Source organism: Aquarana catesbeiana, unplaced genomic scaffold, assembly GCF_042186555.1.
Source record: "Aquarana catesbeiana isolate 2022-GZ unplaced genomic scaffold, ASM4218655v1 unanchor228, whole genome shotgun sequence".
Classification (NCBI taxonomy): Eukaryota; Metazoa; Chordata; class Amphibia; order Anura; family Ranidae; genus Aquarana; species Aquarana catesbeiana.
Window position 1 is genome coordinate 153,593 of NW_027362655.1, and position 19,793 is coordinate 173,385.

A 19,793-nucleotide genomic window follows, 5' to 3' on the forward strand; every position below is an offset into this window, starting at 1 on the left:
CCTAGCCATGGAAATGTGTTTGGGCTGAACTTGAGACAAGATTGCATGTATGTCATGTGTGGTATGCACTACAACTGGATTGTCTAGAACAATTTCTGATGACTTATCTATGATAATTGACACTGCAGCTACCGCCCGTACACAGGACGGTGAACCTCTGGACACTGGATCTAATGCTGCTGAAAAGTAAGCGATTGGTCTTTGTTTTACATGTGCCTGTGTCAGTACACCTGTGGCGTGTCCAGCGATCTCAGCAACGTATAGATTGAATTTCTTAGTATAATCCGGAATACCAATGGCCGGGGCAGAAATCAATAGCTTTTTCAAAGTGACAAACGACTCATAAGCTACTTCTGTAAGCACATACGGTACAATTTTCAAACAATCGTATAATGGCTGCATCAAAGCGCTAGCATGTGGTATCCATTGTCTACAATATGACACAATACCTAAAAACATACGCAATTGTTTGAAATTCCGTGGGGGTAACATTCCCTTTATCACTTGAACCCTCTCCTCAGTGAGATGTCTCGTACCCTGTGATATACAATGTCCCAAAAAGATAACTTTTTCCTGACACACTTGCAACTTTTTCTTATTAACCTTGCAACCTTTTTCTGCCAAAAATCGCAACAAATTAAGGGTGGTGTGCAAGCTTTCAGTCTTTCACTTATCTGTGGAATTAATCCTTCCATAAACTGTCTATTGAAGGCTCGGATCGTGACTGGCAGCTCTAAATCCATTCTCTCATCTGCCATCATACTTTCCATAGACAAGTAAAATTCTGATACAGTCTTTCCTGGCATTTGTTTCATGAGTGATATTGACCCCCTCTCTTGTTGTTTTGCCTGACAGAAAGCTTCTAATCTAACAATAAAAGGAGCCCTTGAGTCTATGTGTCTGTCTGTCTCCAGTATCGCCATCCCCCTCAGCTCGGTCTGCAGGTCAGTCATAAACTGGTTAAACAGGGTCAGAGTCATTTTATGTCTGCATAAATCCTCCCCATCCTGCCAGGTTGCTTCATGTGTATTCATTAACTGAGTCACAAATCTACTAAAAGCAGCCGGCTTGGCTACTGGGTCTGGGGCATTCTGAATTAGAGCCATGAGTGTGTCTGCCGACCATGGTTTCCAGGTATGTACGGCCACATTGCGATTAACCACGGCTGGCGTATTTGGATGGTCTGGGTCCCCGTGTTGGAGATTTGGTAATGTTACCGTTCGTGTGGTGACGTGTACTGGGGCTAAAGGTTCTGGGTGAGGTTTTTGCGCCCCACAACGTACACATTCTTGTGCCCATTCGGGGTTTTGTGATCCACAAATCTGGCAAACCCATCCTCTACCCTCAAGTACAGGATATAACCCTGATTTGTGTGAATTTTTCTCTATATCAGTGTATGGGGGTGGGATGGTTGAAGTAATTTTATTTAAGCTTTCAACATTTTTTGTTCTTCTATCTTTCATGTCCCAACCATTACAATCTGGATTATATTTCCACCCCTCTTCTTTCACTCTATTTGAAACCTTAATTAAGCATTGAATCTGACGCATCCATTGCTTCTCTAACACCTCCCCTTGTCTGTCCCTTTTTATCTCATTCCATACATCCGGGTCTAAACCCGCTGCTCCTTTCACCTTAAATTTACGAAGGACATCCTTTAAGTCCCGTGCTTCATCTTCCCCACAGATGTTTTTAATTATCTGTGGCACCGTGTAATGCGCTACAATTCCCTGATGGGGTTTTGTGTTCCTCTGGCCCATTCTGACAGTCCAGCCTAGGTGGCGTGTGGGACACTTAGTGTACAATATAAAACACTTAACCAAGTTACACTAGTTCCTCGTTGCCTTTTCCTCCTAGGATGCCAGAATACTAAAAACCTCTCCTAAATGAGATTCTTGAAACCGAATTACTTTATATGCTAGTCAACTGACAAAATATTGTGATCAGACTGACGACTACAACATATACAAGCATTCCTTGAAGTGACCAGGTATCCGACTAGATCTCCGGGCTTTATAGAGACCTCATTCCCCTCCCGTATCTGGGAATCCCTCTCATACACTCTTATCCCTGCTTTATGGAGCAGACAGGGCTTATACGTTCAACCCGTCTATGGTTTATGAGTTAGATGTGAGGTTAAGCATAAGCGTCAGACCCCAAAGCTCACAAGCCCTCAAGTTCCCAATCGTGTGAGGTAAGGTGCATTCTGTTGCTTAGTTCGGCAATCCCCTTCTAACTCATAACATCGTTGACAAGGCTCATTCAGTTTCTCAACAAGACAGACAAGACAAACACAAATAACAAAACAAACAAATAATTCCAGCAATATAAAAGAAAATATGCAGTAATTCTAGACTCACCACTACAGAGGCTGGTGTTTTAAAACCAGGAGAACCGTAACTGACAGAACGGATAGGCACAAATCAGGGGAGCACAGAATATAAGAAAAATAAAGCTTTTTCTTTCCTGGCCAGGTTTTTTTGATCTGTGGTTCCCGGAATGCCTATTCCTTTTTGTTCCGTCAGCCGCGTAGCTCAGCCACCTCTTGTAGTATCTTGGTGTGTCCCTGCTTATTCGGGCGCCAAAATGTTAGAGTCAACTCTTAAATTAGTTGCTTATAGTTTATATTGCTTTGCCAAATTATTGCTTCATATAAGAAAGATGACACGGAGTCAGGTATGTCTGTATCACAGTTCTCAGCATAATGGACTGCTGCTCTTTAATCTTTCAAAGGCCTTTTATAGACAATTACACAAACAATAGCATCAGCACAGCCCCCCCCACACAGGGCAGGGGTAAACAACAACAGGAGTCACCTGGGCTACGAACACAAGCTTCAACACCATGGCAATACAGTTACAAGAAAACAAAAGCAGCTTCAATTGAGTTCAACAGCCAACAAGTTACATATTAAGTGAGAACTCTAAATTAAATCCCTGACCTTATCAGTTCTTTTCCCATTCTCCTTTACGCTGCAGCTGTTCTCAGTGTATGAACTCTTGATAACCTCATATGTTTTCCCTCCTATTCCACTCTCTAATAGTTTTAGGAACAGGCCTGGGTGCCAAAAGGAGTCAAATGCCTTCTTAAAGTCCACAAAGCAGGTGAATATCTTTCCATGTTTCGTATTGTGGACATGGTTCTTGATGAGGCTGTGCAGGGTGTAGATGTGGTATGTAGTGCGATGGTTTGGCATGAACCCTGCCTGACTTCTGCTGAGGACATTGTGTTGTGTCAGGAAGTTGAGGATCCGTTTATTGAGGATACTGTTGAATAGTTTCCCTAGTGTGCTGCTGACACATATCCCCCTGTAGTTGGCTGGATCATACTGGTCTCCACTCTTATGGATGGGTGTTATGAGGCCTTGGTTCCATACTGTAGGGTAGTAACCAGCACTCAGGACCAGACTGAACATTTTGCATAGTGCAGCGTATACATCTGGGGAGCCATGTTTAATCTTCTCTGGCAGGATTCCATCCATCCCACTGGATTTTTTGGTTTGCAGGTTTTGGATTTGCTCCCTAATTTCTTGTGGTGTAACCAGTACATAGGGGGTTCTGGAAGTCCTTAATTTTTTCCTCCATATCATTTAGTCTTTTGATGATGTCTTTTTGTTCTACAGTTAGAGCCTCCTCTGCAATATCTTTGTAGAGGTTCTTAAAGTAGTTGAGCCAGTTGTCGCCATTTTGGATGTGGAGGTTGTTTTTCCTGGGCGCTGAGCCAATATTCTTCCATATTTCCCAGAAAGATTTTCCCTGAAGTGCCTCTTCCAGCTGTTGCAGGTTTTTGGAGATGAAGTTTTGACTTTTTAACGGTTTGTTTGTATTTTTTCTGTAGGGTGCCATGGGCTATCCTTAGGTCAGTGTTGTCAGGGTCTCTGTGTTTGTTATTGGAGACTGTCCGTAAGGTGTTCCTTAATGCTCTGCATTCTTTGTCAAACCATTTATTGGATTGTTTGTTGGATGGTTTCTTGTAGTTGGCTTTTCTCAGCTGGGCTGTTTCTGTGATGGTGTGTGGTATTTTATGGAAGTCCTTTGCTGCCTGGTTCACACCTCGTGGGCTTATCTCATAGGCATTGTTTTGGAAGTTTTCAAGCTGTTTCTTAATGTCAGGTCTGTCAGTTACCTCTCTGTATTTTGTGGTAGACTGGACCAATTAAATGATGGTGGCAGGTTGCAGAGAGAGGCCCGGTGGAGTTTTGGTGATGGTTTGCTAGAAGATTTAATGTATAGCAGTAGTTGGTTGTGGTCTGACAGGTGTGTTTGTGGGGTGACTGTAAACCATTGATGAGTGTGGGGTTCATATCTGTGATGGCATAGTCTACCACACTGCTGCCTACATGGGAGCTAAATGTGTACATTCCTAGAGAGTCTCCCTTGGTACGGCCTTGAGGATGTAGTGGCCCAGACTGTGACACAAATTCAGCAATTTTCTTCCATTTTTGTTGGTTGTACTGTCATAGCTGTTTCTTTGTATCTGTAGCGACTCATGGTCGTAATTTGCATGGCCCACTAAGTACTTGTTGCCATCAGAACCTGTATAGTACTTTTCCCTTCCTATCCTAGCATTGAGGTCTCCACAGATAAGCACTTGTCCCAGGGATTGGAAGTGGATAACCTCACTTTGTAGGACCCCATTAGGTGTCTGATCTGAAATATGGGGACTCTGCTGGGGCAATATATGCAGCACACAGGTAGATGTCTGACTGAGAGGTAAGAAAGGAGCTGCTTATTCTTATCCAGATGTGGCTCTCTCCTTTTTTGATTGCACTGATGTTCCCATGTAGCTCCTCCTTATACCAGACTAGTATTCCTCCTGAACACTGACCCTGTTTGATGTTTTTATCTTTCTGTGCGGGGACAGAAAAATTCCCTATAGCTAGTAGGTACTAGTAGAGAATTCCCTTTCTGTTTTTATCTTTCTGTGCGGGGACAGAAAAATTCCCTATAGCTAGTAGGTACTAGTAGAGAATTCCCTATAGCTAGTAGGTACTGATGGTTCATCCTTTGCCCGGGTCCATGTTTCCAGGAGGATTTGTATGTCCGTCTTTGCTTGAAATCTGGATCATTTACTTTGGATCCAAAGGCTGACGCATTCAGACCCTAAATGTTCCAGCTACTGATTACTAATGATGTCATTTTTTGTTTGTATATTTATATACCTTGTAATGGGTAAATTACCTGGGACAAATTGTGTTATGAGTGGTTGTCGTTGTCTTTTTTGCTTTTTTAGCTCAGTCACATAGTTTATTGCATAATGTGCTGAGGAGGGTTCTTATCTCCTCCTTTTCTCTGCTCTGTAGTGATCTTAACATCCATCTTGGGGCGGGTGGTTTACTCCATTCTTGCCATCTACGTGGCCCTGTTTTTTGGCTGAGTGTATTGTTGTATTGTATTAGTGGTGAGGTTTGGGGTTTTGCAGTTTTAATTGTGTCTGTCGGAGAATGGGTTGTGCCATGTTCAGGGTTGTGAGCTCTCTCAAGAACAATGTCTTTGAATTCTCTTGCCAGGTGACTGACCCCTTGTTTGTTCGGATGTTTGTTGTCATAGAGGTGTTGGGGCATTATAGAATGGTGTTGTGCCAGGTGAATGGAAGGCTTTGACCTGGTTTTGTCTGCCAGCTCTGTGTTGATTTGTTCGATTATGTTGTTTGGTATGTCCCTCCTTGGAAGAATGGAGGACAGAATTACTTTGGACTGTGGGAATGTTTGTTGTGCAGTCTCTGTTAGTTGCAGTAATTTGTCCACGATAACGTCCTTTTGTTCCTGAATGTTGTTTGTGCCTGTGTGTATGATGATATGTTTGGGGTTAGTGAAATATGGATCATTGATCACTCCTGTTGCCTGTTCAATTGTGGAACAGTGAATTTTGGAGACTCTTGTTCCTGGGAAGAGCCGTTTAGTGTTAAGGTATTCCCATTTGAGTCCATTATTAAAACAATTTCAGGAGTTTGTTGACTGTTCTTGTGGTTTGATAATGGTTTGTTTGGGGTTTCTGGATTATTGGAGTTGTCTTGGCTGTTGCTGGGCTTTGTAATGTTAATTTTAGGAAGTTGATGGTTCTCACTAGTCTGTTGTTTGTTGATGAGCACTTTGTCTGTACAGACCATTCCTTTTATTTCTTTTTCCTGATTGTGGAGTATCATTTGTGATTTTAGTGTATTTATTTCTTCCCTCAATTGGGCGTTTTCTTGTTGTAGCTGTTGCATTGTAGATCGAATTTCTAATAGGACAGACTTGTGTTCAGCTCTTCCCTCAGCTGGTCATTTACATTTTTGTCACCTGTCTTTGAAGCTGTTCTTTGAACTGTACACAATTTCTCTCTAGATGAGATAAGCAATCTCTGAGGATGTTGGGTGAGGGGACATCAGGCATGTCTATGGACAATGTTTTTGCTGGTATCTGTTTCTCATCCTTTTTATCTGTAGCTTTTAAATCATTATAAACCTTGGCCTTATCTTTAATTTGGGGGAAGACATGCTTAAACTCCTCTAATTGTTCCTCTATGCCTTGTGCCATGATGGTGCCATTATGATATATGTTCAGGGTGAGTACTGCACAATTATCTTCCTCATCCCTGACCTTGATCTGTCTGCCCTTGCAGATACCTCCCTTTGTAATATTCTTGTAATAATTACAGAAAGCTGTATGCCAGGCTTCAGTGTTCTCAGTATAGAATAACAAATCAGTTTTCTTCTGTCAAGTTCAGTACTAGTAAAGTCAGCAAACAGAGTTTCTGGATTTTGCTTAAGAAGTTCTTTTTTCATGGCTTTCTTTGTTTGTTCTTTTCTCCCTCTGAGTAAACAATCTCCAAGACATCAGACCCCCTCCTGGCTTTGGCTTATGTAATGGGGTCCGTGTTTCGGGTATTTGCTTTCTGCTGTTCCATTTTTAACTATAGAAGTTTGCGTAGAAAGTATTTTCTATATGTTTCTGTGTTTGCTGTTATAGCAAGATGGTCCTACCTTGTGTCACTGTTTGCTTGAATCCTTCAGCCCTGGATGCTGTCTGATGCTGGATGGTCTTGATTTTTTTGCTGTTTTTGCACTTTTTGTCTTTAATCTCCTCTTTTTCGTTGCATTATTTCTTCTTGTTCATCTCTGTCTTGTGTGTAGTCTCAATTTTCCTGTTTTTGTCTTTCAATTTTGCCCATTACAAAGTATAAAGTGATGAAGTTTCAGGAGCTCATTCTTAGTGCTGCTGCTGCTCTCTCTCTCCCTCTCTCGCTTGCTCTCTCTCTCTCTCTCTCTGTCTGTCTCTCTTGCGCTCTCTCCCTCTCTCTTGCCCTTTCTCTCTCTCTTGTTCTGTCTCTCTCTGTCAATTCAATTCTAATAAGCTTTATTGACAGGACCAAATACATTTTAGCATTGCCAAAGCAGTTGATTTTGTATGGGAAGAGGGGGGGGGGGGGGGGTAATAGGTAATATAAAGGGGAATAGGGGTAAGTCAGTGTAAAGGATTTTAGGATTTTAAAGTCCTCAGTCTTTCAAGTCCCTCTCAGTCGGTGACAGGCTGTCACATATTGGGCAGCTATTTTCACCATTGGCTCCTCTTTCTCCCAGTAGAAATTGGAGTTTCCTCTTCTCTTCTATGGAATTGAAGTCCAGGATGAGAGCGGAGAGTCTCTGGAAGTGAGTTTCCGTCACTGATGAGTACTTGAGGCAATGTAGCAGGAAGTGGTCCTCATCCTCCAGGACCCTCTGGTCACATTTCTGGAACAGTCTACTCTCCCTTAGCTTGTAGGTCTGTCTGTCCTGTCCTAATTCGATTTTCAGGCTGTGGGTGCTCAGTCTGTACAGGCTCAGGGTCTGTCTGTCTTTGGGGTCTTGTAGCACCTCCAGGTACCGGGCCAGTTTATAGTCTCTCTGCAGTGACTGGTAAACAGTTAGTTTCTTGGAGTTTGTTATTTCATTATTCCAGAAGATTTTTCTTTGGAACCATTTATTATGTTTTTTATTTGAGATTTTGTCAGGCCAAATTGTTAGGGGTTGGGACAAGGCACTGATGAATTGTTCCAGCCCACACAGCTTAGAGTGGTCCTTGTTGGTCAGTAGGGCCTTATGGTGGTATGAGTTTGGACTGCTATTTTGTAGGTGGTCCCAGTATGATAGCGCCCTTTTCTGTACTGTGAGAAGTAAGGGAAATCTGCCCAGCTCGAACTGACAAGCACTGTTGGAGGTGTTCCGATGGGCTTTGAGGAGGTGCTTGCAGAATTCCAAGTAAAATATTTCTGGTGGGCTGGAGTCCCATTTTGATTGGTATGGGTAGGTGACAGGACCCCAAACTTCACTGCCATAAAGAAGAATTGGGGTGATGACGCTATCAAATATTCTGAGCCAGACTCTTACTGGTGGTTTTAGGTGGAACAGCTGTCTCCTGATGGCATAGAAGGCTCTGAATGCCTTGTCTTTTAGTGCCTCTATGGCTGGCTTGAAACTTCCTGATTTGTTCATTTCTAGGCCGAGGTATGTGTAGCTGTTGGTTTCATCAAGCATGCTGTTGTTTAATGTAAAGGAAGGGCTCTTTATTTGTTTTGTGTTCCTTCTTTGGAAGACCATGATTTTTATTTTGCTTGAGTTAATAGGTAGTGCCCATGTGGCACTGTGTTTCTCCAGCACTTCCAGGCTATCTTGTAGGCCTTTCTCTGTTGGTGACAGAAGTAGGAGGTCATCCGTATACAGCAGAAATTTCACCTTATTGTCATGTAGAGTCAGTCCTGGTGCTGGGGAGGAGAGCTGCAGCCAGTTCATTGATGTAGATGTTGGACTTAAGCTGCAGCCCTGTCTGACTCCACGGGCCTGCCGGTGCTTTATGCTGCAGCTGTTCCCTGTATAAGAACTCTTGATAACATATGTTTTCTCTCCTATTCCACTCTCCAATAGTTTGAGAAACAGGCCTGGGTGCCACATTGAGTCAAAGGCCTTCTTAAAGTCCACAAAGCAGGCGAATATCTTCTCACGTTTTGTATTGTGGACATGGTCCTTGATGAGACTGTGCGGGGTGTTGATGTGGTCTGTGGTGCAGTGGTTTGGCATGAAACCTGCCTGACTTTTGCTGAGGACATTATTTTGTGTTAGGAAGTTGAGAATCCATTTGTTGAGGATACTGTTAAATAGTTTCCCTAGTGTGCTACTGACACACATCCCTCTGTAGTTGGCTGGATCATACTGGTCTCCACTGTTATGGATGGGTGTTAATAGGCCTTGGTTCCATACTTTAGGGTAGCAACCAGCACTCAGGACCAGATTGAACAGTTTACATATTGCAGAATGTACCTCTTTAATCATCTCTTGCAGGATTCCATCAATCCCACTGGCTTTTTTAGTTTGTAGGTGCTTAGTTTGTAGCTGCTACCGATAAATGGACGTTTAGGAGCAGTTGGGCATTTTATTTTGGCAGCCTCTGGACTCTCCTCTATGTTATCTTATGAGTTCATGTACACTCATTTGTAGGAGTTTAGAGTCAGTTGAGTTTAGTGGCATTTTTTTGAAAGCAAAAAAATTGCGTTCAGGATGGAAGTTTACTGGCATGTCAAACGCCAAACGCTTGTAAACTCATGTAAAAGCTGTAGAACTGATATTAGGCACGTTTTCGTTTATAAGCGTTCTAAAGCCTCGTTCACACGATTGGATTGTTGCCCAACAAAACCGTGGAATTTTGTTCGAAGGGCGTTGGCCCAAACTTGTCTGGCATACACACGGCCACACAATTGTTGGCCAACAATTACAAACATAGTGACGTACTACGTTGTTTTTCAGCTATTTAGCGCCACTCTTTGGGCTCCTTCTGCTAATTTCGAGTTAGTAGAAGTTTGGTGAGTGTTGATTTGCACTTTTGATTTCGCACTTTTCAGTTAGTTTCTGAATGGCCGTTCGTCAACCAGACATGTTGTGGAATTGGAGGAGATAACGTGTTATTTATTATTGGCCTTGGAGTTATTGCTTTGACATTACTTTTCTTGGTTAAACAATGAATTGATTTGGTATATTTTCTATATTTTTGGATACATAGAATGCACCTTGTGGTTAAAAATTCTATTGGCAGATAGCATGTCTAATTTTGTTTTCTTTTTTTAATGCACAATAAAAAAAAATTGTGTAGAATAATACTTGGCTATGTGTTTTACTTTAAATGACAGTTTGGGAGTAGGCAAAAAAAAGCATAATAATATTATTCTTGATATCACTAGGAAAAAAAAGCCTTTGAAAATGTGTTTGCAATAACTCCATCAGTATCACCAGCAAAGCAGCTTCATTATTATCCCATAAAAGAAGAAGAGAATTGTGCGCTGCATTTCTATCTTTCATAATTTGCCGCGTCACGAATGTTAATTCTCCATTACAAACGCTAGTTTACAAGATCGACCGCTTCCGGCTCATCCTTGCTTCCGAGCATGCGTGTTTGTATTTTGGAATTTTATCCGACGGACTTGTGTGCACACGCTCGGAAAATCCGACAACACACATTTGTACGTGGAAAATTTGAAAACCTGTCAGCCAACATTTGTTGGCGGAAAGTCCGACAACAATTGTCCGATGGAGCATACACACGGTCGGATTTACCGCCAACAGACTGACATCAAACATTTCCCCTCGGAAAATCCGATCGTGTGTACGGGCCTTAAGGCTTCATGTACACGGGAGGTTTCACAACCTCTCCTGCACTAATTTGACAGATAGTAACCGACGTTTAAAACAGTCTGTTTTGCCGCGTCTGCGTTTAGAAGCGTTTGAAAAAAAAAAAAAAATAATAATTATATATTTATATATATTTTTTTTAAATAGTCAAAAATGAAAAACGGCTGTAAACGAAACGTGGTTAAATGCGAGTTACTGCGTTTAAAAGCTGTTACAGGCAATTGGCGTTTCAAAGGGAGAGGGAGAGAGTCCAAAGTTAAAGCACACTACTCTCTGTTCTCTCACAGAATGGCTGAAATAGTTAATATTCATTCACTCATTTGGGAGTCTCCTGAGGTTATCTTTAAAAAAATGCTTCTAACCTCAAATGCTGATAACTTCTGCTAAAAGACTGTATAAACTCAGTATGTAAAAGCTGTAAAACGGACATTTTTCACTGTCGGTTATCAGCTGTCAGTTTCCAGTGTTCAGAAGAGGTTTTTTTCAATTGCCCCCTGTACACGAGGCCTAAAAGTGCCCAGCCATTGAGGGGTTAATTGTGATCCTCCTGCTTGTCTCTCTCCCTGGCCGCTGTGGGGTTAAATCTGTGTGAGGCTGTTTGATAATGATGACAGTGAAAGCATGTCTCCCCCTCCTCCTCCATTAGCACAGATAAGTGTCTGCTGTGTACTGATTCCTGACAGTTGCTTGGCTTCCTCCTGCCTATGAAAGTCTGCATCAACCACTTGCCGACTACCTAACCTACTTTTACTGTGGCAGGTCGGTTAGATTCCGCGAAATCACATACCTGTACGTCATTTCATGGAATAGACACTGGGGGGGGGGGGGGGGGAGAGCGCGTGTGCCGCCGGAGGAGCGATCGCGCTATGATTGGACACAGGGAATGCCAATCATTCTGCTTCGCTCGGGAAGGATTGCAATCCTTCCCGAGCGAGGCAGAACGGCGATCTGCCTATGTAAACAAGGCAGATCGCCATTCTGACAGGGGAGAAGATAGAGATCTTGTGTTTCTGCTAGGCAGGAACACAGATCTCTGTCTTCACCCAGTCTGAGCAATCCCCACACAGTGAGAAAGTACTCCCTAGGGACACACTTAACCTCTTCCCTGCCAGTGTCATTAGTACAGTGACAGTTTATTTTTTAGCTCTGATCACTGTACTAATGTCACTGGTCCCCAAAAAGAGTGTTACTTAGTGTCCGATTTGTCCACCGCAATGTCGCAGTCCTGCTACAAATCACTGATCGCAAGTAAAAAAAAAGTGAATAAAAATATCCCGTAGTTTGTAGACGCTATAACTTTTGCGCAAACCAGTCAATATACGCTTATTGAGATTTTTCTTTAAAGTGGTTGTATACCCGCTGACACTTTTTTTTTTTATACCCCTGTAGGGCAAAAGGCAAAATGAGCTAGTATGCACCGCATACTAGCTCATTATGAAATACCTAAGAACGAGGCGTCGGTATCTTACCTGGTCCACGCCGAGGGAGCTGACATGTTGCCTCGGCGTGTCTTCCGGGTATCGCGGCTCCAGCGCTGTGAGTGGCTGGAGCCGCGATGTCGTCACTCCCGCGCATGCGCGCGGGAGATTTCTTTCCGGCAAGGTCCGCCATCAGCCGGGCGTTCAGCCGAGAATCCCCTGGTGCGTATGCGCCTCTGCAGTCAGCGCCTCATTGCAAGGGGAATATCTCCTATACCGTTCAGGTTTAGGAGATTATTTTTTTACCTACAGGTAAGCCTTATTATAGGCTTACCTGTAGGTAAAATTTAAAAAATTGACTATACAACCGCTTTAACAAAAATATGTAGCAGAATACATATCGGCCTAAATTGATGAAGAAATTCGATTTTTTTTTTTTTATTTTTTTTTATTGGATGTGTTTTATAGCCGAAAGTAAAAAATAATTTTTTTTTCTTTTTTTTTTAATAGCGCAAGCAAAAAATTAAACCCACAGGAGGTGATCAAATACCACCACAAGAAAGCCCTATTTGTGGGAAAAAAGGACGTCAATTTTATTTGGGTGCAACGTCGCACAACCGCACAATTGTCAGTTAAAGTAACGCAGTAAAGTATCGCAAAAAATGGCCATGGAAGGAAGAGGGTTAAAACCTTCCGGGGGTGAAGTGGTTAATCGGGTTCCCGACCGGCTGCCACAGTTATACTGCGGCAGGTTGGCTCCCCTGGGCGAGCTTCCGTAATGGTACGTCGGCCCTTTAAGACGCTGTAGGAGGCGCGCGTGCCCGCAGCGTGTACCCGGAGCCAATGCGAGTTGCCCGGCGGGCGCGATGATAGCCGGGCACCTGCGATCGCTCGTTACAGAGCAAGAACTGGGACCTGTGTGTGTAAACACACAAATCCACATCCTGTCAGGGGAGAGGAGAAAGATTGTGTGTTCATACTAAGTATCAACACCGGTCTCTCTCCTCCCCCCAGTCAGTCCCCTCCCCCCCACAGTTAGAACACACAGTCAGGGAACACAGTTAACCCCTTGATCACCCCCCTAGTGTTAACCCCTTCCCTGCCAGTGACATTTACAAAGTAATCAGTGCATTTTATAGCACCGATCGCTGTATAATTGTCAATGGTCTCAAAAATGTGTCAAAAGTGTCCAATTTGTCCGCTGCAATATTGCAGTCCCGTTTAAAAATTGCTGATCGCCGCCATTAGTAGTAAAAAAAAAATAATAATAAAAATGCCATAAATCTATCCCCTATTTTGTTAGACGCTATAACGTTTGCGCAAACCAATCAATTATTGCGATTTTTTTTTTTTACCAAAAATATGTAGAAGAATACATATGAGCCTAAACTGAGGAAAAAATTGGCCTTTTTAAAAAAAAAAAATGGGGATATTTATTATAGCAAAAAGTAAAAAGATAGTGTTTTTTTCAAAATTGACGCTTTCAAAAAATAAAAACCGCAAAGGTGATCAAAAGAAAGCTCTATTTGAGGGAAAAAAAGGACGTCAATTTTGTTTGGGTACAGCGTCGCACAACCGCGCAATTGTCAGTTAAAATGACGCAGTGCCATATCGCAAAAAATGGCCTGGACGTTGAGCAGCCAAATCTTCCGGGGCAAAGTGGTTAATCTCCTCAGGTTGGAGCTCGTTTCGGAGCGATTTGTATAGATGGCTGCAGGAAATATGCCCCCCATCTCGCATGCATAAGTCTCCTAATTAGTCTGTCAGTCACAGGAGAGGAGGTGTGGTGACACAAATTTTATATGTCTTGAGTTTCTTCACTGAAGGAAAGTGGAGAAGATTGTAGAAGACTGGCTGCTCCTTTCCTGATCGGACTGGGGGCAGATGGCTTGTGCTGCTGTGCTAGGTAGACTAGTTATTTAAATTTTGATGTTTCAGGTTTACAACCACTTTAGGATAAAAAAAAAAAAAAAAAAAAACCTTCTGCCTTTACAACCACTTTAAGAACTGTCATCCGGCAGAGAAGGCATTAGGCAGTCAGCCTTCCTTGTGGGCGGAAAGTTTTTTTTTTTCAGGTCCGGCGGGCATTGTGATAGACGATGGATCTACATTGGGGGACATTGTTTTTTTTTTTTTTTAAATCGTCAAAAACTAGCCCGCCTTTATTTTTGACACTTTTTTTGGTAAACGAATAGGGGTAGAATGTACCCCATAATCATTCCAATGGGGGGGGCGGGATCTAGCGGCCTCCTTGTTAAAGGGGTCTTCCAGATTCTGATAAGCCCCCTCCCTGCAGCCCCCCTCAGCCACCTTCCAGGGTTCTCTGAAAGTTGTCCCTTTGGAGTGGTGGTTTAGGGAAATTTTTGGGCCCACTACCTTTACGCCATTATTTGCAATCGAAAGAGCACATCGAGTCCCTTTTAAAATCCGTCAGTCAGGCGACCACCCTAGACCGCTACTCCTGAAAATTCTCAACTACAACGATAAGGTGACCCTGTTGCAGAAGGCCAGAGAAATGGGGGACATTAATTTTGAGGGGGTTGAGGTTTCGCTTTACCCTGACTTTTTGCCACATCTTCAAAAGTGTAGAGCCGAATTCATCTCGATTAAGCGAAGCTTGATGAAATACAAGGTCGCATATGCATTGTTGTACCCGGCCCGCTTAAGGGTGATAGCATTTCCTCAACTCCCTGGTTGACGCGGTCCAGTGGCTAGAGGAAAACAAGAAGGACTTATAGCCCCGTAGAATTTAGGGAGCATGGAGTCGTTTTTGTTTGGACTTGATTATGTGCTGGGGGGGGGGTGAGCGAGCGAAATGTCACTTTTTTTTTTTTTTTAATACTGGTATCTGTGCATTTTATTATGTAGCCTTGTGAAGGGAGAGGCCTCCCCCCCAATGGCGACCCTGGGGGGGGGGCAGAGGGGGCCCTGACCCCCCCAACACTATGCTGGGCCCCACCATGTGCCCCCCCAACAAAATATTTTTTTTTCTTTACAAAAAGGCAATTTCTTTTTGTTTGCTTTCATATCAGATGTGCCGCATCTTACTCGGGCCACCGCTGGAGTAACACAGTCTCTATTGAGAGGGAGAATGTCCCCAGTCAGCTCCTGCGGGTGATTCCTCCCCCCTCCCTCTGCTCGCTGACACTGCATAATGCAAGCGCTCACACAACCACGGCCGCCCGATCTGCTCCTTCCCCTGCATCCTCATTGGCAGGGAGAAGAGCGAGTTGCAGGAAGGACTCCACCAGGACTCTCAGTTACTGAAAAAACAGACTGATTTCTCCCGTCCTTAGGACAAGAGAATCAGCCTGTAAATTCTAAGAGATGCCAGACCAGCGCTGTCAATAGCAGGGGCAGGACAGCAAGAGGAGGCTGGGGAACCCCACAGTGACAGAACACCAGGGCCCGGTGGCAAGACAACCTTTGCAACCCTGATAGTTCTCCCACTGCTCTGGACCCTTATATTTTCTTGGTATGCTGGTGACATATATCTCTTGTTCTCTGTCACCCTGGGGGACCCCAATACAGTAGGAAGGGAGCTCACTGCAGAACATGTGAAAGGGCCCGTTGTGGGATCGTAGTAAAGGGGTAAAGGGCCCCAGGATAGATAGATAGATAGATAGATAGATAGATAGATAGATAGATAGATAGATAGATAGATAGATAGATAGATATTTGCATTTTATATTGCCCCCCTATTTTTGTCCCTGTCCCCCCATGTGCCCCCCCTAAATATGAAAGCTGGAGACGCCACTGCTCCCCCCTCCTCCATTTCTTTTTTTTTCTATTATTAAGAACACTAATTACACTACACTAATAATAATGGTTTACTAGAACATTAGGAGTGGAGGAGAGGAAATGCACCTTGATTGATTGTTTAGTAGTATATAGGTATGAGTGTTAAGGAGCAAGTATGGCTCCTATTTTGGTTTCACTTTGCACTAAAAATATCAAGATTGTTGCTTTGGAATGTGTATTGGGGAAAGTATGGTAAGGTCACGGGTTTACCCTCTAGGGGAAGCCCTGTTGGGCAGGGGCTGCGAGGTATGGGAGGGAGGTGGGTGGTGGAGGAGGGGATATGGGTAGGGTGGGTAGGGTAGGAGATAAAGGTTATGCACCACTAATTCTAATACGTTCTAATGCACAAATTGTGATAAAGATGGGATATGAGGAGAGGGAAAAACACATACATGGGCGCAAGTACTTAAGGTTGAGGGGAGTGAAATGGATCACTGGATGTATTAACTTATTACTTTTTTATTCATTTTCTTATTTTCTTTCAGTATTTCTTTTTCTTATACAGTTTTTTTCTTTGGCATTATTTTTATAGGATTTCATGCAAGACAAGACGTTTAGTGTAATCTCTTGGAATGTCCGAGGTTTGGGGGACCCAACAAAGAAAACTACGGTTCTGTCTGCACTTGAGGGGAGTGGGCCTGGATTGCTCTGCCTGCAGGAGACGCATTTGACTAACGATACAATTTTACTACTTCGTAGTCGGAAATTTCATACCCAATATCATTCTGTTCACTCCTCATAATCAAGGGAGGGTGAGCATATTGATTGGAAGAGAAATGGTGTTCTCCTGCCGGGAGAGCTGTATCGATACCCAGGGTCCATATATTTTTTTGTTCTGCTTGATTGAGAACAAACCATATGTGCTAGCAAACATCTATATTCCCCCTCCATTTAAATTTGAGATTCTACATGAATTGTTGGAATTTACATTGGACAAAGTTGGAGGCCCAGTTATAGTGGTGGGGGACTTCAATGAAGTCTTAGATAAGCTCTTAGATAGATTCCCACCGGGAAATAGATCTATTGGAATAGGAGAGGGCCGACTAGCTCGATTCTTGAACGAAATGGGGTTAAGCGATCTATGGCGGACACGGCAACTGCTTGAAAGACAATCCTCCTGTTTTTCAAGCTCTTACCTCACTCTGTCTAGAATTGACATGGCTTTAGCTAACAGTGAAGCACTGGTCCTGATAAGGAATATAGGGTATGGTCCAAGAGGAGTCTCCGACCATTCCCCACTTAGACGCTGACAATAAACGCAGGGAGTAAGGTCCACCTATGAGAATGGAAAATTGACCCCTCTTGGTTGGAACTGAACACCAACTCTGGTGAAGTGGTAACCAGATTCAATGAATTTATACGTATTAATGCAGGTGCGGCGCCAGTCGGAGTGGTCTGGGACTCCTTGAAGGCCTACCTTAGAGGTCTCCTCATCCAACATGTGGCAAGAGCTAAGAGTAAGTCTAGACAGTGGGAAAGGGAAGTTAAAAATGAGGCGATTTTGGCAGAGAGGAGATTCGTTGAGGACCCAACCCCAGACAGACAGAGGGAATGGCTAGATAAGCAACAAGCTTACAAAATGACCATCACAAGAAAAATAGAGAATAGATGTATATTTCAGAGACAGTGCCAATTTGGAGAAGGGAAGAAAGTTGGTCGTATGTTATCCTTATTGATTAGATCTAATACCCCTCCCTCAACTGTCTCGGCGGTCAGGACTCCAAGTGGAGAGATCTCTTCTGATCCAATTGCCATAGTGCATATATTTAAAGAATACTATAGCTCCCTCTACAGGTCCAACAAGGAAATGGGGAGGGAAAAAATGGACGATTTTCTCTGGAAAATAATAATCCCGACCCTCTCAGAAAGGGATAAAATGGATATGGATGCACCAATAACCCTAGAAGAAGTGCGGAGAGGAGTGGCTGGGATGCCAAACCAAAAGTCGCCAGGTCCCGACGAGCTTCCAATAGAAATATATATGGTGAGTTGCTGAAGACGCTGAGATGGGCATTAACCAATGGGAGACTGCCCACCTCAATGTCGGAAGCCACTATTGTTTTGGTACATAAGGAGGGGAAAGATCAACTGGAAGCCTCCTCTTACCGCCCAATATCATTATTATGTACGGATGTAAAAATCTTGGCCAGAATACTAGCAACTTACCTAAACAGATGCATTCAAAATCTTATTCATCCTGACCAGTCAGGTTTCATTCCGAACAGGTCAACTAGCATTAACATTAGAAGAGTCTTTTTGAATATGCAGATTCCAACAGACAATGGGGGCTCTAGGGCCATATTGGCTCTAGATGCAGCCAAGGCCTTCGATAGCCTGGAGTGGGACTACCTACTGAGAGTGCTTGAGAGATTCGGGTTTGTCCCCGCTTTTATCAGCTGCGTGAAAATACTCTATACCGAACCAAGAGCAAAAATAAAAATTAATAAGGAGTACTCTGATTTGTTCCAGTTGGAGAGAGGGACGAGACAGGGTTGCCCCCTGTCCCCCTTATTATTTGCTCTTGCAATGGAGCCATTAGCAATTATGACTAGATCAACGCTGGATATGCAGGGATTTCGGAGGCAGACAGAAGAGGATAGGATAGCATTGTTTGCAGACGATGTTCTTTTTTTTCTCTGAGATGTCCAAACATCATTAAAAACAGTGATACAAATGGTTGGCGAGTTCGGACGATTCTCTGGTCTGGTTATCAACTGGGACAAATCGGCCTTGCTTCCGGTCGACCCACTTGGTAGCCAGACACCGTCGGGAACTCCCAACCTAAAAGTTGTTGAAAAATTGAAATATTTGGGGGTTTGGATTGCTAGCGATATAAACCTATACCTTAATGATAACTTAGCCCCTTTATTACTTAAATTAAAACAAAAAGTTGATATCTGGCGCCGACTTCCACTGTCTGTAGCGGGACGCTGTAATTTAATTAAGATGATATGGCTGCCCCAGATACTATATCTCTTCCATAATTCCCCAATCTGGATAGGCCAAAAGTGGTTTAAAAGAATAGAATCCATGTTTAGGGATTTAATTTGTAAAAAGGGCCAATCTAGAATTAGTCTACAAACGATGCAGTTGCCGTTCAAAGAAGGGGGTATGGCGGTTTCACACCCGAGGTCATATTTCTTGGCATTTCAGTTACAGCAGTTAGCGGGTTGTGGAGCCCCTAGAGGGGGGAATTCCAGCGTTAGGATGATGTTAATGGGGGCCCCGCATAGTACACTGATAGAGGTCTTAGAGGCAGATTCATTTATCCATAAATGCCCGACGTTAAAATTAATTAGCAAAGTATGGCAGACCACGAAAGTATTACCGGGGTATAGAGGAATATCAGAATATGCTCCTCTATGGAACAATAGAAATTTGGTGGAATTAAGACATATAGAGCGGCTTATGGAATGGGTGAGCCAGGGTATTAATCGACTAAGCCAATTATATGTGGGCAATACTATGAAAACATTCCTAGATTTGGAACAGGAATTCAATATACCAAACAACTCTTTCTATAAATACCTCCAAATCAGGCATGCTATCCAGACGCAGTTTAGGTCGCAGACAGTTGAATGGACCCAGATGCCCACCTTGGCACAAATAATGACTTTAGATTCATTCAAAGGATTAAACTCTGAGTTATATGCCAGACTAGAAGTTAGAATAATAAATCAAGCGGGCCCTTCCAAGGGTAAAGAGAGATGTGGGGCCAATGACTACAGAGGAATGGGATAGGAGCCTTAGACGAGGAACACTGGTCTCGATTTCTCCCTCACAGAAGGTATCCCACCTGTTCTTAATCCATAGAGTATATTATACCCCCAAAAAAATGTTTAAACTTGGGTGGAGACAAAACGATCAGTGCCCGAGGTGCAGGGCATCAGGGGACTTTATTCATATGCTATGGAAATGCCCGAAGCTATTCAGATACTG

General features: G+C 43.2%; 1 protein-coding gene across 1 annotated transcript in view; it reads right to left on the reverse strand.

The window, feature by feature from the left end:
* Positions 1-19,793, reverse strand: part of LOC141121670 (uncharacterized) — a 271,996-nt gene that overhangs the window by 100,202 nt on the left and 152,001 nt on the right. The window lies entirely within an intron of this gene.